The sequence below is a fragment of the Apteryx rowi genome, unplaced genomic scaffold (assembly GCF_003343035.1).
Source record: "Apteryx rowi isolate R43461 unplaced genomic scaffold, aptRow1 scaffold_34, whole genome shotgun sequence".
Taxonomy (NCBI): domain Eukaryota; kingdom Metazoa; phylum Chordata; class Aves; order Apterygiformes; family Apterygidae; genus Apteryx; species Apteryx rowi.
In genome coordinates, this window is record NW_020449863.1 from 4,223,476 (window position 1) to 4,247,773 (window position 24,298).

A 24,298-nucleotide genomic window follows, 5' to 3' on the forward strand; every position below is an offset into this window, starting at 1 on the left:
GGAAAGCAATGCTAGTTACTTTTATTCTTTGACACGTATATTATAAGACTAAAATATGTGGAGAAAGAACATAGCAAATAGCTAATACCAAGTGCTCTTAATTTCTGACTCACTGACATCCAAGTATTTTAAGTGCTCTGCAAACACAAGTAGTTCTAGTTGCAAACTTCATGTAAGGTAGATAGGGTGCATGTACAAATAGGTAATCTGTAGTACAGCAAAATTAAAAGGATTTCTCAATAAGTGAATATATGTTCTTTGAAACAGTGAAAGTTTATTCCAAAAAGCTATTCAGTTTATTAGAAGTTAAGTTAATGATATCTCTGGAAACATTTAGTCACAGTAGAAATACGTTCCTAAGTGATAATTAATTTTGTCCTCATTCTGACCTACTCTTCCCCCTTAGAAATCAATGTCTTGCACTGGAATTGTGGCCTGCTGAATAGCTCTTCCCAATCAACAAAAGACTCTTGAAATTTGTAAGGCTTTTTGAAAATTTCTCCAGTTCCCCTTAGCTGTAATCAGATGTTTCAGCCTTTCTGAAGACACTGGAAGTCTCAGCACAAATGTTAGGTATATTCCTGAATCAATGAATCCCTTCAAAAGCAGGAAGAAAAAAAATCCATTATCATAACCCAAGTATTTTTGGTGAGATAGACTCAGGAATATCAACTCTGTGAAAAGACTGCAGCAGTCCTACCTCCTCCCTTTTCACAGAGGCATGTGTGTCACTGAGAAGATCTGGGCATGGGGCAGAAGAGGGCCCAGGTTCTGCAATGACTTCAGGTTCAGAAGGGGCTTCACAGCATGGCAGAGGAGGGACAGGGCCACTGTGCCCACAGCTAGGCAAATCCAGTTATCAGTGAGACAAACCGTTAGCACTTCTAACTCCAGCAGACGTTAGCCACACCCTAGGTACCTTACTACTACATTATTAATTTCTGTCCAAACTTTGGACACTTTTGCATATTGGAGACTATGCTGTTTTGCACTTGTTTTATTAAAAGTGCAGATGAAAATCAGTTAGAGCTGCACTCCTGGCACCAAATGAATTTCAGTTAGAAGCTATTACAGTTACCAACCTCAAATAATCCTCATCCCACATGGAATGATATCTCAGTCTGCAATTCACTTTTTAAAACATTATTTGTGTGAATAAGATAAGGAAAAAGAAATCTAATCATCCTAATTTTTATTTCCTTGTTGTAATTTTTAATTGGAGCATCTCTAGTGGATCTTTCTGCTTTACATTACAGCAGAGTAACTTGGCACCTTCAGAGCTGTTAGAAACTTGAAGGTTCAGTCACTGGCAAAGGACTTTCAGACCCATGCTCTCTTTTGCTTACAGAGGTGAGGGAAATTTAAAGAGCCAGAAAGGGAAAAGGGAGGAGGCTGTGATGCAGGGGCAGCTCCTTTACAGCACAGCCTGCTGGAAGTCATGTTATCAATATCAGACTGAACAGCTTCCGTGGTGCTTGGTGCTCATAGGGTCTCTGTCACAGGTGAGATAGAGAATAGCTGTAGGGAACACCACATCACCATTTTTATTTCTTGTCTGACTTAAGTGGCGAAACACCTCGTTTACAGAATAGGACACAGATGTAGAAGGAACAAAAAGGGAGCCAAGCAGCTAATAAGTTTGCTTCCTTTGGAAAGAACCATTTATTCCTGGCAAGTCTCTCCACACTTAAGGTGAAACAGACCATCATTAGTTCTGCTCTGTGCAGCAGTGATAGGAGAAGGGCTCGCAACGTGCAAGGGGATCTGTCTGAGCTGTCCAAGAAAAACTATCCTTCAGGGAGATTTAACATATGAGACTCTGAACAAATATCTTCGGGGTTTGGGAGCAGATTTTCATTTTGCTGGAATGTGGTCATTTCAATATCACTTTATTCCTTTGTTAAACGTGTTACATTCTGTTTAGTTCTTCCTTTTTTTTTCATGTTAGATCAGCTCCTACAACGAGGTTATTCTCCAAATGATGGCATTATGTGACCTGTAGCTATGGATGTCCACATCTAATTATTCAGTTAACAGTGAAATAAATGCGCTTTTTTTTTGCGTAATCTTATTATATACATTTCATACTAATCATCATTCATGGCTTTTCTCAGCCTTGGAGCCCTTCGAGCTACCACAGTTAAGATATACCAACTTCTGGCAGGCCAGGGAGAAGGGTAGCTAACACCTAATTTGTTTGCTTTTGACTCCTGAGCCCAAATGGTTGTTTATGGTTTTGAGAGAAGATACTCTTTGGAACAATCTCAAAGTCATCCTTGTAACATCCTAGCAACCCATTTTAACTACTCCACCACTGTATTCCTATGTTTTGTTGTTATGACTTAGCTTAATGTGGCATTTAAAAAATCATAGTTTGCTTCTATGCTAATACATTTTTGTGAGAGACTATTTTGCAAAGGGCCAAAGCCATGTGAGCAGTAAGATCCTGAAACTATGCTGCTTATTTTGGTGCTTAGCTTTAGGTATTGGCATTTGGCTTAATACACAAAGCGTCTTCAAATACGTTGATGCCTCGGCAGCAATTTTTCTCTCCATAAAATGAACACAAACTGCAGAGGGGGCAATCCCTGACCTTACTGTTATTCAAGCCATATTTTAAGGGCATTACCTGCAGTCTTCTGTCACCTGTCATAGAATTGCATGTTACCACGTCCAAATATTGATATTAGGAGCAGAGAATAGAAAAGGTTGGGTAATTGAAGCTCCTTTTCATGCTTTCACCTGTCCAAAAACTATTCTGGCTTTGGGGAAGAAGGAGCAGATATGTCTTCTACAGTGCTTCTGAATGGCTGCTTTGCTCTGGGCTGCAGAATAACAGGCCAATTAGACAAAGTAAGGAAGTTTTGCACTGCAGAGTGTTGGATTGCTTCCCTTTAGGCAAAGTTGGGCAGGAACCAAAATCCTAAGAGCAACATTGGTTTCAGCCCAATTACATTGGCATGTACCTCTTCTGGCTCCACAAGATTCCGTTCTCCTGCATAATATTTGCTGTCATTAAAATGGGATTGCTGCTGGAACCAGCTTTGTTGCTTAAAAAGCCACACTTTTGAAGTGTAGTAGCTTTTTGTTGTTCTTTATCAGAATTGCTGGGGAAGTTACCTGTAGCATAAGATTTTAGGGAATTCCCTTTCTTCTTAGAACAGAGCGAGAGAGAGCATCAGTCCTCTCCTAGCATGTCAGAGCCATTCTGTGGGTGCATTAAGGCCTTGACCGATGACAACTAGTGCTAACACTTCCTGAGGCGTTCAGTTAAGAACACAGTCTCACTGGGCTTCCTGTGTTGACTTTTGGAGAAAGATAGGCACCTTTAGAAAATGCATCAGATCATTGGTGGACTGTCAGTCAAGACTGACTCTGTGCAGACATGAGGATTACTACTCACCCTTCTCATGGACTCATTTATAGGCCTAAAGCTAGGCAAGATGAGTCCAGATGTAAGACGTTATTCAGTTATCAACCATGTAAACTCAGCCTGGATGGCAAAATCAAACTGTGATCGCTCTGATTTTTGTACTGTTAGTGACAATAAAGATTCTGTCTGTCAAATTGTTCTTCACCTACACCTATAGGGTGGTTAGAGTAATATAAATCCACTGAAGCTATTGCTAAATGAGATTGCAGAAACATAACCGTATATATAGTATAAATAGAAATATTGTAGTAAATGTCTTGGTGATACATGAGACAGACGAGAATCCGATTTATCTCTCTCCTACTCATGCCAGTTTTGCAGTGCTGTGTAAAAGTAATGAATAGTTATTTTTATGATGAAACTAATCGTTTGTGATACAGAATACACAAAGGAACGGGTCTGCCAAAAAATTGGTAGCTGTCTTACAAAATTAGTTTCATAATAGAGTTGTCCTCTGTTATTTCAGTAGCAAATAATTTTTTTGCTTCACCATTCTACTTAACTTTCTAAGGCCAGCTGAGTTGTACTGCACTTGCAATTATGTCTGAGAAGATGCATACAATTAAATGAAGGGGAAAAAAATAAAGTTGCTTTGTTTTCTTCTATAATGTGCTAATATTTATTTGAAAGGTTTCCAGTTCAGTTCTCAGTATATTTCCACAACCTGCACATCTGTATTTGAAAAAATAACTTGAACTATGACATCCTGTTGTACCTAAAATAGACTAGATCACCAAGGGGAAGTGTCATGAAATGACATTTAGAAATAACTATTCTCTGTTCCGTAGCATCGTACCCTGCTGTGTCCTTCATGCCAGTTATTGATCAAATCTTCACTCAATGCAAAAAGCCTCTCTCTGAGCCCAGACTTTAAATGTAATAATAAAGTAGGTCATTGATTAACTGGAAGTATGACAGACAACTCCTCCAGTCAGACCTGATGTACTGTAAAGCTTGGGAGAGGAAAGCACATGATCAATCAGCAATGTGAAAGGAAATAAAACCCACAGTTTTTAGTCTTTTGGGACTACTTCTATCAGCAAAATAGTTAGTAGCAATACCCTCAGCAAGTCAGCAGTTATGCAAATTTAGAAGAGAAACTTTTTGGATTTCCAAAAAGGAAAAAGGAGAAACACAAACATGTAAGATGAAGCTGCTAGAAACTTCACTTACCCAACTAGAGTTCCTAGGGAATTTTTTAGTTTGCAAACAACTAACTTGTATGGGCTACTATTCAATGTTCAGTACATTTAGATATAACAAATATAATTAAGTAATGTATAATTAAGCACTCTTACATGCACTGGTTTCCACTGCACTGTCTTCAGGCAGCACTTCCATAAGTGCCCCTGTCCCCAGGTTGGTTCCCTGGCTGCCCGGGGCCATGCTATCCCGGCCTCCAAGCAAAGCAGCCATGGGCAGGAGAACACTCGTGCCGGTGCACTGCAGGGCAGCTGCAAGTGGTTTAGCTCTGGCAGTGCTGTGCCAGACAGTCCCGCGAGCAGCTCCACCACCCTACGCCCCTCAGTGTCCCAATCTTGCCCACAAGCGGCACAAACATCCTCTGGCTCCATTCGCTAGTGCTCTCACACTTTCCACACAAATGTTGCAATACAAGTAAGCCTTCCATTAACCGCTTTCCACCACCAGTAACTTTCAGGGAAGGATCGGGCTCACACCACAGAGCATTTCCACATCATATCCTCACCTTGGAAAGACTAGTGATGTGACTGTGAGTAGAGCCAGAGCTGCCTTAACCTGACAATGCTGAGTGCTCAGGACTCCTTCTTCCCCCTCTTCTTATTTTTTTTACTCCAGAATTGCTGACCATGTGCCATGACTGGCGCTGTTAGATGTCAAATCTGCCCGACAGTTAGTTCAGAGAGCAGAACACGRTTGGCTCAGCGCCGTGCACCATGACACCCAGCAGCTTTTACACACTTGTGTTTGATACAAATTTTTCCTTAGCATGTATAATCTGCAACTGCTGCCACTGCCTCCTCACTGCCTCCCACTTTCCCACTCAGTAAAAGCTAGCTCAACCACTTGAATATTTTTTTTTCAGGCACTAGCACTGCCCACACTCAGTCTACATGAACATATTGGTGTACAAAAAGAGAAAATGAAACAGAACTGACATTTATTTAGTTGTTCCATTTAGATACAGCTATGCTTGATGGACCTTATCACCACCCACACATCCCTAGCCTTTCTGTCTCGCATGTCCGTGTCTCCGGTGGCCTGTCCATCTCTTTGCCTCTAGCCGCAGTAGCCTGAGCTAAGCAGAGGCTACTTTAAATCAGGTTTAAGGAGGGAAATTGTGCATGTAAATTAACTCTGGTAGCACTGGCTATTTTTGTTTTAAATCAAATTTATGGTCTTTATTTTTTATCAAAATTATATATATATACATACATACACTCAACACATATACATACAGACTTGAAAAATACGGTGGCAGATCCCCCATTCTGTGCTCTGCACTTTTATAGTCATGATATTTGTGCAAACAAACTCAAAGTGATATTAAATACTGCCAAAGTATATTGCCCGCTATCAATGGACAAGCTTAGATTGATTCTGTTACGCTACCTTTTTATTTTTATGAATTTTAGTTATTTTTTATCAAATAGGTAGGAAAATTAAAGAATGCAGAAAAACATTTTAATGTATTTTTGTGTGTGTCTAAGCAACTGTCTTAGGAAAGAAAAGTAATTAGTGAAGAACTTTAACTCAGTTTTGCTCTCAAATCATTAATTTTCTTTCTTTCTTTGTCTCTCTTTCTCTCTTTTTGATTTAAAACATAAACACTTGTACCTGATCTTGACATGCAATTCATCAGAGCTTGAAAGTGTAGCAGCAGTTCTGTACGGCTGAGCTGAATGTTTGATACCATCAGCAGCTCTTAGCTAGTGATTACCTAAAAGCTACATGCACGAAAGCGAAGTTGCAAATTATACTGAATGAAGCAGCATACTGGAAAATGACCAAGATTACTAAGCATTTTCATCTTAGGAAATCCTGCTGTTGCTAGAATAGAAAAAGTCTTTACTTGTCCCTTTCTAACAGTGACACAGAATACAAGGATGCAGAATGCAGGCACATTTCTTCAGCTGAACTCATTGCAGTCTGTTTAAACAGAGAAGGATATCATAAATGTATTCAGCAATGACTTAAACCAGAAAATCAGCCCTATGTAAAATATGACAGGTCTTGGATCCCAAAGACCTGGAYGCGTATCCAGCTCGCCCTGACACACAGCCTGTGTGGGGCAGGGCACAGGCTGACTTTGAGGGAGCTCCCGTTTGCGAGATGCTGGAGGGCTCCCAGGCAGCCTCCCACTCCCGGCTCAAGGGCAGGTGAGATGCAGACCCGGATCATGGCTCTTGTGCACGGCAGAGGGAGTCACTCTTAAGGCAGGTAAGGAGGGAAAGGAGGGGAGTACACCAGTGGTTTTCCCTCCTCTAAGCCTACTCATGGGATTAATCACGAGGTCTCTAGCTCCGCAGGTCTGATGCGACGTTTTCAGGTGTGAGCTTGCGAACTTCAGTTTCCAGGTTTCTTTGGGAAAACTTGGGGTGAAAGAAAATGTAATTCCATATACCTCCTTCAGGCTCTAATGGGCTCTGATGGAGGAGGAATCCTACCTCAAAGGTAACTGAAGAATTATTGTGTTTTATGGCATCAGTTACAGTCAGATCTTCAATCATCTTTGACAAGTCCTTTGTTCTACAGTCTCTTGTCTGGTTGCCAGAATGGATTTCCCCTACTTACAGGAAGTTTGGAAATAAACATCGCAAGAATTACAGAAAGCATAAGATTGAGTGGCTGTTGGAAAGCATAAGAAAATGGGGAATTTGCCTCATTTTTTGATAATTTAAACTCATTTTCACCAATCCACTTTAATTGTAGGGAATATTGAAGAAAGAGCAATGCATTGGAAGGCTGAGTGTTGCTTTCTGCAAAATATGAAAATGAATTTACTAAAATAGACTACTTTATATTTTTGAATAAAAATAATCTTATAATATACAGAGTATACAGAATATTGTATTTCTGTGGAAAGATCACATGCTGAGAATACATTCTTACAATATAAGTATGTATATGTACATACATGTATGTTACATATATATGTATCTACGATAATCAGTTAGTTCATCTACAGAAACCATTCTCTAGCCTCCACTGTTTACAGACAAAAAGCAGCAATGTCCTACAAGATTTAACTGCAAGTAAAATTTTTGAAGTGAAACTATTATTGAATATTTTTTGAGTAAACTCATTTGAAGTAAAATATTTCTTTCTTTGTGCACATTCTTTTGCAACAGACTAGCTATTAGACACAAACATGTTGTGAACTGTGTGATTTTATTCACAACTACAAGTATTAAGTGCTGAAATCTTTGGGTTGTATGTGAGAAATTAGCAACCCTGAGTGCTTAGTGAGTAAACAGTATTTAGTAAATTTGGTTTTGAGCTTATCTTTGAGGTTGCACTTTAAGACTGGAAGCCCAAATCCAACAACAAGGTGCCTCTGACACTCACAGAATACTTAGCCCTGAGAGCTTCTTGCAAAGTTTTCAAGGGCCCTACGCTCTAGTGCGAGGTGTGCCTAAGACCACGTGTCCTCAGGACACTAGCCCACTCAAATTCAACAAGATTCACAAAGCTGGTGTTTCCTCCATTCGCTATCTTGCAGGCCCAATCCAGTAGACATGTTCTAAGTATGGTTAACCCCTCACAAAGAGTAGCCAGAGGCAGCTGAGAGAGCAATTATACCCTCTTTTACTCAGTGCATAAGAGTTAATATAACATAGAATTCACTGAATAAACAGAAGTTATTATCAAGATTACTAGCACATAGCCATATTGAATAAAGGACAATATTAATTGCCTGAAATACTAAATAGATGATAGATAGTCAACTTACCTAGGAAAGGAATTGATTAGTAAACCAAAATATGATTAGGACTAAAACCTGGAAAGATCCTCCCTTTGAGATTAATGAGGGAAGAAATTCAAAATGCATTTGCTAAACTATTGGAAGAGTGGGAAACAAGAGCTTGTGACTAGAATAAGAGATTAAGCCATTTCTATTTACACACATTTTAGCATATCTGATAGACCCAGATCCTATGCTTTATAACTAGATTAGCTGATGTGACTCTGCATCTGTGTGGCATCACTCTAATAAGTGGGATCCAAATGGATGACTAACTGTAGCAATGGATTTGGTTTCAAGACTGAGGTGTAAGGTGGTCGGCTGGCCAAATAGCTCTGTATATGTATATACCCATGAGCAATCCTATTTCCATTCACTAAATTTTAAGTGCAGCATTATTACTCAATATGAAATTTCCCATAGCTTTTGCAAAACTAAAGAAAAAATAAATACTAGAGCTGCCAAAATTAATATGAGAAGTAGAGACAAAATGTGTTTTCTATGTAGCTGTACAAATTACAAACATTTCAAGGAAAGGATACATTGTATACAAAATGACACTCTGGAACAGAAGGAATATATACTCAACCCAGGAATAAGTTCTTGTGGGAGTCCTTGCTAAAGAGGATTCTACTTTTTTTCACAATCAGGAGGCTTATTGTACTATGCAATTGTATATTTCCCAAAATAACTGAAATAAATCTTTTCCAAAAGTGCATCAAGTGTCAATATTCCCTTTGGTGAAATCCACCCTTTAGACAAGAACTTTTTTTTTTTTTTTCTGGGCATCATTTGAATTCTGTTTAAGCTGGATGTCCTAGTAGAACAGTACCATAAAAAAAGAAGATAAAAAATATATATTTTAGGCATGTAAAGTTCTACAATTAAGACCATTTGTCATGAAATGCTCCTGGAAAATGTGAAATAGCAAGTAAAATGTCTTACTGATCCTACGTGGGTGAAATATATTCCTATTATATCTAAATGGGAAGTCCTCACATTTCTCATAACAAACTATTTTTGTTTTAGAGAAAGATGAAATATAAAGAAGAGTAAACAATTTGACTTTTCTGTTGTAATTAAAAAAAATTAAAGATGAAAAAATGGCAATAGTTTCAGCCTTACAAATGCTCACCTACATTGCACTCAAATCTTTAAATGAGATGTGGCAACTAAAAGTCTTTCAGAACAAAGCTGACACTATTTTGCTTATTACACATTTGGTGATGTCAGCTAAAAAAACCTCATTTGACATAGCAATTTATTACACACTAGAAATTTTGAGTGATGGAAATAATTAAAATTAGGAGAGAAATAAACTCTTCATGGTTCCATCAAATATTTAGAACTTCACCAGAAAAGTAGAAGTCGCTCAGTTGTCTGTCAGTGTAATGCAACCATGTAAATGACTTTATTCACAACCTGAGGCTATCCTAAATGCTTTTCACATTTGTGTTAGCTTTGCCTAATGAAAAGACCAAAATAAAGAGGGACCTTTTCTTTTAACCTCACATGTTGAGCTAAGAGCACCTACAATGTTTTAGGAAAGTTGGGGCTGTCACTAATGTCATCTAGACAAAAAGCAGGAGGATAGCATTATTTTGTTACCGCAAAATCTTTCTAAATATACCTTGCAGATTCGTATAACTGTAGGATGGTATGTCTGCTGATGACTCATGCTGACTCACCCACCAAGGCAGAATTTATTGAGCCTTCTTCTATACCCACACACAGTGATATGATTTCCAGTCTGAGTGAATTCTTTAAAATGTAGTTTAGCAGGCTTTAACCACAGAGACAGATACACTTCTTCAATGGTTGCCTTAATTTGTATTTATGTCTTATTGAATGTGTGTTCAGATCATGTTTTGCAGAATCCTTTGAAATCAATGTTTTTTAATAATGTGGGTAAGTGCCACTGTACTTTCCAATTACAGAAGTCTTTTTGTAAATGCTACAGGTATACGAAAGCAGTGATAATTTACTGATGCTGGGGACAAAAAGGCCTAATACTTTTTGCTGTAGCTTTAGCAGCAGTATATATGGGCCTCAACTGTGATAAGTCTCTAGGCTTAGGCAATGAATAATTGATAAAAAGACAAATTGGCCTGATTCTGTTTTCATTTTTAAAACTGAAAACCATACATTACTCCACCCAAGTCAACAGAATGGTATAAAACTGTGTCTGAAAGCAATTCTTTAACAGCTACTATGAATATCCTCAGACTGATTTTGCTTTTCATGAAATAAATAGGAATTGTATGACTGACTTGTATGAAAACATGATTGGTCCTATTATTTGTCTCTCTTGGAGTCCTGGTAAAAATCTGATGTGATGTGACACCCTGAAAAGTAATTCTTATTGTTAAAGTACAAGCAGCAGTGACTGAAAAGGAGAATACCAGTGAGGTTCTGTCTTGGAACCAAATACAGACTTCTCTTCGTTCTTGTCGTCTTCCTTGCGGATTCATATTTTTGTTAAATGAGGATTTATGATAGGGAATTCTTTCCCAATCTCACAAAGACTGAGAGAGGGGGAAAAAAAGAAAAAATATTTTGCTTGGACTACTCTTGAATGATTTGCTTTTTAAACTCTTCTGACGAATGACTAAAGAATGTTCAAGCAACAGAAAATGAAATCTGAGCATGTCTTCCCCCAAAAGAACGTGATCAAATGCTTCAGCCAATTGACAAAGGTCTCTAGACTTTTCTCCACCTTTCCCATATTCTGAAAGAACAGCTCATACCCCTAAGCCTCATGCYCCTCACTCTTTCTCTGGGAGTTTATGGCCTTTCTCAAAAGTATGTCAGCTCTGACAGTGTTTTGGGGTTGTGTGCTTATTTTTCTTGCTCCTGCAGCCAGACAGGCACGATTCCTAATCTGTGTGAGGTCGTTTATGATTCTGTCTTCTGATCTCTGTGATTCACTAAATTGCCCTGTCCTCTAAATCTGGAAGTTCTGGATGATTGGACACCTTGTCCCTTGTGGGTTTCTGCTTCAATGGCTTCCTTGTACCCTGGTTATGCAGTCCTTTGTTTTTCTTTTGAAAAACAAAAATCCCAGACTTTAGGTCTTTAGTCACACCTTCCTGACTGCATTGTTGCTCACACAGGCTTTTCCTGATAATTTTTCATGAGAACTCAAAAGCTTTTGTTTTTCTGGTTTGAGTTAAATGTGCTTGAAAAAGAGTATAACTTCTTCTTTTCAGTACTGTAACCCTAAGCAGCCATTAAGACTCTGTATGTAACTGAGAATGATACAAGGAAAACTGCAGTTGTATGGCAAGGTTTGAACAGAAGTTGAAATATGTGGTTCTGCATTAATCCCTTTATGTTCTGCCTGTTAATTCCTGCATGTTCCTCCTCTTGCTGTTGTGCTGCCAGTCACAGTCTACATTTTATCTGACACCATCCACAATTACTATCAAATAGTCATGTACAAAGGACTCCACTCGGATGAACTTCTGTCAGATGCTCTGCAGTAGAGATGCCCGTTTTTGAGACTACATCTTTCTCTCACAACAGGAGAGGGCCATATACTGTGGTCCATCCTTTGCTGCAGGACACGAGAATTTCCTGCAAGTGCCAGAATTACTGAATAGATACAATAGGTTGCCTGCAATGCGTCCTGCGCTGAACAGGTGAGTGCCTGAGAAATATAGCAGCTGAGAACAAATCACTATTACCAAGTAATTCCTACAGCTCACTGTTGGTCTCRCTCTTTTCACAGACCTGTGCAGAGAGAAGAGTGAGTACTGGCTTAATTGTTCTGACAGCAGCTCATTTCTAAAAGCCCTTTTTCTCAAGGGGCCCTCATCCTTCCCCTGTTTTACTGGTGGATAGGGAAAGGGCCTCTGGAAAGAAATGGTGGTAAGAAGTAGGCCACTGACACTACCAGAGCAAGTCATTTTGCCTACAGCCTATTCCAGAGGGCCACAGAATAAATAAACCTAGAAGTCATAGCAGCTGTAGACTGAGTGCCCCTGCTCTTTTCAATGTTTCTGCAAATGCCACAACTTCCTTTCTTTTATCCTTATTTGCAAAAAAATACAACTGATATTGTAATTGTGATGTGGTAGCAATTGAAAAAAATAACACATTTTCTTAACAAGTGAAAATTCCCAAGCCCCATATAACAATGAAAATAAGTGGTTTATGATCAGTTTCAGCTAACATTGGTCTATCTTAGATAAATATATACCACCCTGAAACCTATATCCAAAGGTGCCCATCTATCTGAATATACTGACACTGAGGTTTTCTTTATAGCTGACACTCTGCTGGTATTCTGTTTTAAGTATCCTGTTGTGATACGACAGTGCCAGCAGTCTGTTTGGAAATGCCCACTGAGTATTTACCTTTGCACTTACTATACTTCAGTTGTGGAGCTTCTCTTAACTTTTTCAAACACTTCATTAAAACGTTGAACCTGTTACCATTGAACAGGTTTGCACAGTGGTGTTCTTAAGGGTCTGTTTTCATTCCTTCTTTCCAAGCTCTGAGCGTTCTGCTGTTCTCACGGCCTTTTGCAATGGAAAGTAACATATGCACTTCTTGAATCTTCTTCTAGATGGAAGACATTCACTTGCCTTATGCTGGCTGTCCCGCACTGTGCTGTTCCCTGCAGTGCTCTCGCTGTACTGTCCTGGAGTTCCCTGTGTCCTGCTGCCTTCAGTCCCTTCCCTGCAATACGTTGTGTCCTCTGTCATGCCAGAGCACTGTGTAACCTCCAAGAGATTTAATCTGAGCTGGGTAACTGCAACCATCCAATCTCATGGGATCTATAAATGCCTGACTGAACAGACTTTTCTCCACAACCTAACACTGGCTCTTGCTATTTGTGAAGAAACACCTTGGTTTTCCAAATTTTTCCCAAGTTGTGGGTATCCTAAAGGTTTGCGTGCCAAATCATTTATTTGGACTTATTGCTTCCACAGAAAAAAATGTGTCTCATGCTTGCCATATTTACCTAATGTCACTATTATTAGGCAAATCCAAACAAGAAAAAAAGGATTATACTAGGAAAACAAGGGTTAAGTACCTGATTACAAAATGGAAACAAACACAACAAACACACAAACAAAAAGCATAGAAACAAGAAAATATGATTTCAAAATGTACCTAGCATCTCTTATTCTGGTGGTCGCTTAAGATTTCTCTGAGGCGTATCTTGCCTCTGGGAGCCAAGAAGAGAGTATAACAGCACTTCAGGCTGTACTTCTGTTGGGACTTCTTCCCTCATTGCAAGGGAGGATAAACTTCAGAACATTTCTTTGGACTATTCCCTTCCCTTGCTTCCYTCAATTTAGAAAAAGTTTTAATATATTTTATGGTAGTTTTGATTTAACCTGAGCTATTTATATGAATGCAAATGAAATCTGTTTAAGCTTGTCTAAAACTGAATCATCTCTGGTACGCAATGATCCTTTGACACACAGATTTCCAAATTTAGATTTACCTTCCTGCTCAGAGTCAGTTGAATTATAATTTGATCTGGGTCTTCATTTCCCAGACAACGTAAATTCTATTATGAAACATTTTTTCATGGCTTTTTAAAATCTTATAAATTATATACAATAAAAATATCAAATGTATATCAGTTCCTAGCCTCACAGCTGGCAAAAAACGGATGGCTTTTTATAGAGTTCAGACATGAGATGCCACTAATACAGATGATGAGTTTAAGATTTGGAGCACTTTTTTCAAATAATTTTCCTTTCTCTTATTTCCTCACTTTATCATTTTTAGGGGCTTTACACTATCACAGTAACTTCTGACTCTAATTCTCTTACCCAGAGTTAATTATAGATATCCCAGAAGTTTCTCTCAGAGTTGTCTTTTGATCCTGACTAGGCTAATCAGAGATCTTTTGGGTCCCTTTCACTTCCAGATAATACTGCTTTTAAAATGTCAAGTCTTGTCATTAGCACATCTTCCTTGCACCAAGACCATGTTGCTTTTGTTTCACGTTTGTACTGCAGAGTGTAAAATTCAGGAAACTGATAGTGCCCATTTTTCCTGAGCTGAACATACATATTTAAAAACCAATGATGTCCTCTTGTCACTAGCTTCAGATTCTCTTTGAAATTAGCACATATTTTCTAATTATTTAAAATACACTTATTTAGTTGGGTAACAGATAGCCTGTTAAAAAGGTATGCTTTATATATTTCACCAACATAGTTGTTCTCTTATTGTTGCAAAGGCATCTTTGCAGTATCTTTATTAGCAGCTCTTTCCTGGAGTGTGGAAATGGAGCTCATACTGTTAAATGTTCAGAGAAACAACATGCCTATTTTTTATTTTATATGTTTTCTGTTTGATAACTTAAAATACTAATTTATTTCTGTGTTTCAAAAACACCATGTGATTTTATTCCTGTGGGGGATCAATCCTCTACTTCTTACATGGATTGTACTTTCACTGACCCTATGGCACTACAACTTGAGCAGAGCTGAACCCATAGACGCCGATCTTGATGCTTGTTTCCCTTTGCTAAAACAGGAGGAAGTCAGAGCACTCAGCACCTCAAAGGAAGTACACAGCATGTTTAATGTTGAGACTCTTGTTATGGTTGGCATATTTTGAACATCTTATTTTCTTTGATACAGCTGTACAGTAAAGTGTGAACATTCTCTTAAAGCTGCAATCTGATCTTACTGAGCTTTAAGTGCAGCAAAGGGCAGCAGACGTTCTCTTAAGCAACAACACGAACAGCAGGAGTTCTGGAAATTGTAGTGGCAACAGCAGCCTCTGTTGTGACAGGTCTCTTGCAGGTCACCATAGTGAGAATGTATCTCAGTGGATTTTTTTTTTGTCCAGACACTACTACAATTTCTAGAAGCCAGAAGAATAGCTTATATAAATCAATACCCTTGTCATGAATAATCTTCATGCAGATATGCTAGTAAGAAATATGCACATTTTCTCTTTGAGCAAAGATTTAATAACTAGATGAAGTGAAGAAAGAGTTAACAGTACTTTCAGAACTAAATATAGCATATTTACCTTAAAGCAGTTATCCTTTCTGTTAGTATATAATTGAAAAAAATCCGCTGTTAATTGAAAAAAACTTCTTGGATAAATAACAACATGCAGTCTGACCTACATTCTGCTCTGCTTTTCTTTGTGAATAGAAAATTCATTATAGCATCACAATTTTTTTATCATTAAAATTTTAAACTTTGAACTGCTAGTACTGCAGTAACCTATCTGGGTTTAGCACGCAGAAGGTTAAACTCTCAGCTCAGATCTCAAAATTAAAAGGGACACAATATGACAAAGTTTCTGACATGGGCCACTTAGATGGCCAGGGATAGCACCTATTAAACCATCTTACAGAAACTCAGAAAAAGAAGAAGGAACCCTATTCTGTAGCAATGATCTAGGGAGGGCCTCTATTTAGATTGGGCATTATCCTTCTGGCCAGCCATGCTTATTAGCTTTATTTCCCAGCAGTCTGGTGTGCAGCCTGTCGTTCTTCCCAGATAGGTTTGCTATTGGCGACTCTCTTGAACTGAGTCGACACCAATTGTTTCTATTAGGAAGTTCCCAACCAGTCATGTCTGCAGCTTTGGCCTGCTGGGCCGCTTTTTCCGGGTTGTGCACCACTGGGCCTGGATACCAGAGAGCAGGGCTCAGACGTCAGAAGATGTTATTAGAGAAACAGAGGCCCTTCCCTTGCTGCAGGCTTGCTTTTCTTTGTGTGTTTGTTTTCCTGCCACCTTTCCTTTCTACTTTTGAAATTAACTTCTTAAAACCTGTATTCATCAGTTGTATGAATCTATAAATTACTCAACAGCCCCTGCTGCAATTCAGTTCTTGAGGAAAATGTTCAGTGACCTAGTGGATACACATGAAGTTTCTGTCAGGAAAGGAATTTTTTTCCAAGTCTTTTCCAAAAAACTTCTCAAGACCAGCTTTTCTCATCATTAATGTTTCAAGTGTTAGTTAGGGCAACCCTTCACACTGTGCACAGTTTGGTTGCTTGTGTTTTTCCCCTCAGCATGATTATGACTCATGTTCCTTGCAGTTTAACAGCTAGGCTGATAACAGAATGCCCTCAACAAAAATGTCCTCAAATAATACAAAACACACATATACATCACATTGCTTATGCCTGATGTGTTGCCCCATTCTAGGCAGCCTTTCTTACCCTTTGGTAGATGAGAACTGAGCATGTTGCAACCCGCCATGGGCCCACCTCTTGCTGCAGTTCTCAAGCTGTTCTCTGTCAAAGATAGGGAGAACTAGGGAGCAAATGGAAATGTGGGAAAGTATTTTTAAAATGTCACGGATTTTATGAAGTGGTCCTTTCCACTTTCCAAGGCAACTACTTCTCACCAGTTATAGTAAAGAAGGATAAAATAGTAAATTAATGGGAGTGATGATTCCTTATAAATTAGGAGAATATTGCAGAGGTTAGATAGGAAGCTGCTCGCTCATTGTCATTTGATTTCTATTATAAACATTTTTAGGATGGAAGTATAAATGGGCTGGAAAAGGTAGCAATGGAATTACATAGACAAATATCTAAGGTAAAAGCTGCACATTTTGATGATAAACTTCAGATTTTGAAGTTTTTCCTTTTGAACTTCATGCTTTTTTTTTGAATTTTCATTAGAATGGTCACTACTATATAACACCATATCTATACAGTTGAACAATGTTTGAAAATTGAGAGGATATTGCAACCAGAAGTGTATATTGCTAAAAACCAGCTTGCTAACCAAACTTGATTGATTTCTTTGATAACATAAGCTTAATGGATGATAAGAACATAAGTACATTATATTTGATTGTGGTTAAGCTTTTGAGCTCTCTCAAAGCATTTTAAGTTCTCTTTAAAAGCTTCACTCGAAGGGTAGAAAAAATAATCCAAAATCCAGATACTCAGTGAAGAAGAAACCAGGGCAATAGTAATGATGAAGGCACATAAGAGATGGTAGGTGAGAGTAATCTAATCAAAAATTTGTATTCTAACATCATAGTAAAAAGTTTAACAAGATTTTAGACTACAAAAAGAGCCACATCTCAGAGCAAAAAGGTAACATTGTTAAAATTTCTATCTATGTCCCATGCTACCTGCAATACTGCATTCGGTTTTGAGCTTCGCAATAGCAAAAAGGAAAAGTATGGACATAGTACAAGTGATTGAGTTACCAAGCCAACTAATTGCTTATCAGGTAGGATGCTATAGCAGAAGATAATAGCTTAAACTAACACATTTTACTTCAGCACTTGGACAAGCTGAGAGAGCATATACATAGGTAGTTATTACAGCTTGTCTGTGGAGTAGTAACTTATTAAGCCATGCTAAGTCATGGCTTAATTATAAACTGGCTTGACAACTTGTGGCTGTCTGTCTCTACCCAATTTAACAGCGTGGCCAAAGCTCAAATGAAGGCAGCAGAAGTAATCATGGTACATCAACCCCTTTACATCTCAAAGCCAGCTCATGGCTGCCTGTGTGGAACTCTAAATAAGTACCTCTGCACTGCCAATTATTAAGTGCCTGTGTGAAGGCACTTAACCTGTTGCCCAGACATGTTTGAGATTACATTTGCCATTTCAATGCTGAAACTCAATGGCATTTCATATCACACTGTGATCAACCAGAATATTCTGTCCTTCTCAGTCTTTTAGAAGTGATGAGCACAAAGTTCCTAAAGGAAATTTTTGATATTACTCCCCAAAGACCTTGCTTTTACACTCTTGAATTTAACTGCATTTCCATTTCTCCATCAGTTTGAGTGTGTATGGTTTCCCAGTTCTCTTTACTGTTGGTATGTCCTAGCACTGGGTCATTAACACGTTTATTTCCCACCACCTTTTTGTATCAATATCATTAATGAAAATATCTAGTAAGTTTAACCCCCAAACTGATCTTTGAAGATTTCTAAAAAAAAACCCCAACATCTTTAGTCAGATACTTCACCTCTGATCATTATATTTTGTCCTATCCTCCATAGATACTCCATCATCTACATTAGTCTCTGATACTATTCTCCCTGCTAATCTCCATCAGTTCTTCCTTTATCTAGCAGGTGAATGATATTTTCAAAGAAACCTAGTCTGGTAGGCTCCATCTTTTGTAAAGAAATGTTATGCTTTATCATTTCCTGTTATACTTATTTAAAAATTTTTCTATGAGACAAGTGATTTCCTTGGACACTCTTTTTTGACTTCTGGAATGGACATTATCTATCCATTCCTTCTGCCTAGAGTCTGTAGTCTACGGTTTACTTTCATCTTAAATTTCCTTTCTCTCCTAGCTATTAGCCATCCTACCTTCTAACCCCATGTTCAGCATCATCATTTTATTGAAAATTGAGGCAAAATATTCATTTAGTTTTAGAGTGCAGTGTAGACTATCTCTAATCCCTGCTCCTTCCTCACTGGAAAGCAACATCACTTTTCTTATAAGATTATGTATACAACTCAATAATATTGTGTTGTTTTTTCAAATATCATCTAGAAGGTCTAAATTAGCCTGATTTTCCAGCCAAATTCTCCCTTCTTTCTTACATTTACTGATGTTGAAGACTTCTCCTTCTTGAACAACCAGAGCTTTTTTTTCTGTTTTGTTATATTCTCTCTGCTTATAATTCTTACCTCTTTGTTGAAACCACTGCTCTTCCAATTATGCCTTGAAGACCCTTCCTATAAACCTTTTTGCCTTGTTTGAGATGCAGAATCCCAATGGAATTATCAAGTTAGATTTAAAGAACTTAGGGCTTCTTCCACATTCAAATTTCTGACTTCTTTATACCACCTGATTTTATTGCCAGGTACCTTCATTTATCAAAGTTTGCCCTTCTGAAATTGAGAATCATAGTGGCTGTTCTGCTTTCTTTGACCCCTACCTTTAATTAACCAACTTGTAATCACCTACTCCAGGATTATTATCTATGCTCAGCCATTTTAGGGCATACTCTTGAACTGTAAAACTAACTTTACTTCTTATGTAGCTTCACTTTACTTCAGTGACAGTTTGGAGGAGAAATCTATTGACTATCTCATCCAGGAATGTCTGGCCTCAACTATGAGTAACATGTATTCCCAAAACTATTAACGGGGAAGTTAAAATCTCGCTGACTGATTCTTTGTATCTCAGCAGTACTATTTCTTTAATAACATGGAGGTTTCTAGACACGGCCAAAACTTTCAGCCAGGGTCTATGACAATCTCACAGCCCTTATCCTCTTAAGAAAATCTGTAACCATCTTTCCCCAAAATAATTTGGAACAAAATTAAGTGCTGTTTATCCCCTATGCTTTATTTGCAGAGCATCACTTCATTGACATAGAATGTTACTATCCATCTTTCTTTTTATTTCTATGTTTTGTAAGCAGAAAATTCCCCTTAATATCTGTGCTCCAGTTAGGAACTCCATGATGTTTATGTTATCATAAGGATGGTGTCCTGAACTCTTTTGTGAAATCCCTCCAATTTGGAGCACAAAATGCTGGAAATGGTATATCCACATTTCATTTGTGTCTTTTTGGCATATTGATATTACCTGGCTTTTGTCTTTGTCAGTATCTGTACCTTTTTCTTTGCTATCCGTCTCACGGTCTTCCCATTCTCTATTGCTGTAGTAGCATTTAATTGAATCTTACTCTTGTTGAGCAAAAGCAAGGCCAAATGTTACATAAATCTTTCCAAACTTTCTCTACTCATTTCTTAATATTAAGACAACCTTATTATCTTGTGGTGATTTCCTTCCTCTCTTCACAGATGGTGTAATCTAGAAGGGTACCCAGGGAACTGGTGAAGAACTTAACTACTGTTTTTTAGTGAATTAATTTCCATGGAAAGTTACTCAGCTGAGAATGAAAGAGCTTGTTTTCTTTKCAGATGAAGAATATTCATATGCCATCAGTACTCTCAGTGTCTAAAAATGCTGTCTTGTGAAACTGGAGCAGTTGCTGATTGTGGTCAAACCAGTGCGGGGAGCCAGTTAACACACCAGACTGATACATGTTTCAGACACAAAGTTAACTTTTTTAAAGTTCAAAAAAAAAAAAAAGGTAAAAGTTGAGATAACAACGTAAAAATGCTGTCAGCTTGAGTAACTTCCTGGAATTACTGATATTTTGTCAAGATCTGTTTTACAGCTCATTGGTTTGAGCATAAAGTAAATTTAATTCTTGAGAAGGTCCATCAACAACTACTACGAAACAGAAACTTCTGTTCATCAATAACAGCAGAATACGAAAAACTGGGAATTTTAAAAACTTTGTATATGAGAACTCACTTTCATTCCTGTAAACTGCAGTATCAAATAGTTGTTGTTTGCGAATTACCTGCATCCTATACAAACTATTTCCATTTTTTGATTCAGTTAACATATCTATAGTTCATAGTTATTTTCATCACCAATCTGATGGACACTGTATGTGTTTAAATATGTGTACACTTTCAGGCATGCACATATTACTGTTGAGCCAATATACATAGTCTCACAGACAAATATCTTGCTTTAGTAACCTTAAATGAAGCTTAACTGGGGTCAACCACAAAATCCCTAGATTAGCCATTAACTGCCCATTGCCACATACAACCATGATTTCACCTACTTATTACTTCACTCACAGCCCCTGCTGCCACTGTGATACTTGCCTCTTGCCACACACACCTCTTGAGCAATGAGAGCATTTAGTTTAGCCCACATAAACTAGCTAGATATTCACATTTTCTAGTGATTAGAAACATGCTGTTTATGCTGGGTCAATAATTCATGTGCATGGTGTAGATTTTTAGTTAATCTCTAATATTTATGCATGTCATGTTTGAGAAGCGTTAGGGGATGTGATTTATTACATTAGAATTAATGTAGGGTAGAATTTATTATTTTGAGAAGCCAATTCTGTAAAGTTCCTGCTGGTATTGAGGTGATGTAATGAGTCACCTGAATGATGTGAAATGAAGTATCATGTACTTCATTTTTTTAAAACGCTAATATAAATGTTGATATAAATGTGTTGATTACAAAATGTTCAGCTGGAGCTGAAAGCAAAACGAAGTGGATAAGAACAAAGGTGTTGGATATAGAAGTAAGCAAAAAAGCACGGTTAGAACGTTTGAATGACAATTGAAAAATTAACTTGTGATGTCCTTGGATATTTTTGTGCATTTTTGCTTTAGTAGTCACTGTGGGAGGAATGGATGCTACAGGAAATTAGATGGTGTCAGTTGCAGCTGAGTATACCTTGGTCGTAATGGGCAGAGTTATCTAACGCTGCCTATGGTGTCTTCCTGGCAGGCAGCCAAGAAGTAAAGTGGAGAGTGCAGAGACCTGGTACAATTATAGTCCAGTTCTGTGCCTGCTAAAATCAGTGCAAGATTTACCACTATCTTCAGGAATGGCAGGCTCTCCTAAAATTCCTGGTGATTCACTTGAAATAAAAACTGCACTATTTCAAAATGCAGACCAAGAATTATCTAGGTTGAATGAATTTTACATTTGCCAATTAGAAGACAGAGCAATTTTTAGCCAGATGTGTCATCACTTTAATAATACATGAATTGCATTTAAAGGACTACTAGAACCAAACCTGAGGAAAGGCAAATTAGGACTAGTTTGATACATAAATGTATCTTGAGTCGCAGATCATGTGGACGCTGCTAAAGTGAACCAGGTTGATTGGCAGCTGTGTCTGGGCACTCAAATTAGCTTGTCCATGAACAAGCTTTCTGTAGCAGAGGGCTAACTGCAGTCTTAGTGTTCTGACCATTTCTGAACTTGCTCATGAGTGTCTGCTTGTGCTGGAGCAATCTAGGTTTCATTCTCAATCAACTCCATCAGCTGGCAGAGAGCTGTGGGAAGCAACACTATGACACTGGAGTGACCTTTCCCATCTTCTCATTGCATAGTAGATGCACTTGAAACCACAGAAAGCAAAGCTTGGGCTCTAGCTTACAGCTGCAGTTGCATCAGTTAGCTTAGCTCAAAGAGTCTCCAGAGCTCTGTGCAATGATTTTTTTAATGTGAATGTTGGTGATGGTGATGATGACAGCACTAAGGCTAAAAGCTGCGTAATATTCTCTGTACTGTGGACATAACCCTGGAGTAGAGAGTCCGGAAAAATAATCCCAGAGTGTGCCTATGTGGAAGAGTGGGAGAGAATGCTGACTCCAGAATGAAATGTTCCTGCCTTTTCCAGAGCCTGCTCATTTGCAAATGCTCCAGAAAAGCTGGATGGATAAATAAAAATGCTGTATAATCTGTGCTTCGTCCTATGATCTCAAGTCCTGCAAAAGTGTGCTGCTGTATATAACATGGAGGGAGGAGATGCTTCAATGTAAAGGGACAAGGCAATCAGTAGACAGCACTCTGAAGGAATTTTTACGCCATTGGTACAGACAGTACAATCGAGGCACTCACAAACATAACATGAAGACATCTCAACTCTGTCATTAAGCTTACCAGGAAAGAGTTTATTGTGTAACCTCAGGCAGCAGCCCCTGCCCATTGGGAAGCCCAGCCGAAGGGGTGATGGGTTGAGAGAGGTGGGAAGAGGGGACTGTACGGCATCAGGCAGAATTTCATGTGCCTTCCTGCAAAAGCGCTTGGGATGTGTTTTGTTTGGGGGTGAGAAAGACGTTAAGGGTAGGCAAGCCCATACAGGGCCTCTAGTGCGGCACTGCCTCCGCGGGGAAGCCGGGGTGCCGGAGGGGACGGTTTGGAACGTTAACTACGCCTAATGGACGCCCGCTCCTAATCGGCGCCACTTTTCAAGCGCGACGCCAGCCACCCCGGCGCAGTGCTTGGGCCCCCCCGCCGAGCCCGCGCACCCCGGTGCTGCGAGGGGAACGGCCGGCGGCCCCTGGGGAGCCTCCCTCGGGCCCCCGAGCAACGCAAGCCCTCTAAGCGTTATTCTTTGTTATGTGACAACGGCAGCACCTCAGGGCGGATCGCCGGCCACGGCCGCCCACACCCCTCGCGCGCCCATTGCCCGCGCCCCCMTCGGCGCGCGAGGCGCAACTGCTCCGACGGGCGGGCCCGCGCCTCCACCCCGCGGGAGCGGGGGCCCGGCCTTCGCGCTTTCTGATTGGCTGGTGGTGATGTCATCGCCGAGAACATACGGGTACTGCCCCCGCCCCCCTAAGCCGCCGGGAAAGGCCGCTCGCCCTTTCCCCTTTCCCACCCGCCGCGTGGCCAATCGCCGCGCGGAGCGGCGCGAGGGCAGGGCAGCGCTCTGTGGCTCTCCCCGAGCCTGTCCGCCCTTCCCGAGCGCCGACCGTCCCCGCTTAACTGGCAGGGCCGACGGCCAATCAGAGGAGGGCGCCTCCGCCCCGCCTGACTGACGCGCCTCTCGCGAAGAGGCGGCCGGGGCGAGAGAGGCTCTGAGACTGACAGCACTGAGAGCCAACGGCCTGCGGGCGACCCGCGCTGGAAGAGAAAGGACGTGGTGATGGGGAGGGCGGCGGGTGGGGCCAGGGCTGCCACTAACAGAACCGCTCGTCAATCCCGGCCAAGCTACGAGGCCGGATCAGAGAAGGGCGGAGGGAGAGAGCCTCTGTGCGCGACCGCCTTGATTAACAAGGGCCGCAGCCAATAGTTACCAAAGCCGAGGCCAGATGTCCAATCAGGGACAGCTCCTGGGCGGGGCTGGCGGGTGAGCGGCGAATGGATTCACCAATGAGGCCGCGTCAGGGTAGCGCGAGCGGGGATGGCGGCCAAAGGCCACCGGGGGAGGCGGGACCGAGTGAGCGATGGCGCCGCCAGCCAGTAGGCGGGGAGCGACGCGGGCCGGCCGGGCCGGGAAGGGCCGTTGAGCGGCGGGGGGCGGGGCCATGGGCGGGGCCCTCCCGCCCCCCCGGGACATTCTGACGTGGGCGGCGGAGGGCGGGCCCAGCGGCGGCCTTTGGGACGGGGGCTCCCAACATGTCGGCGCTGCTGGCGGCGCTCGGAG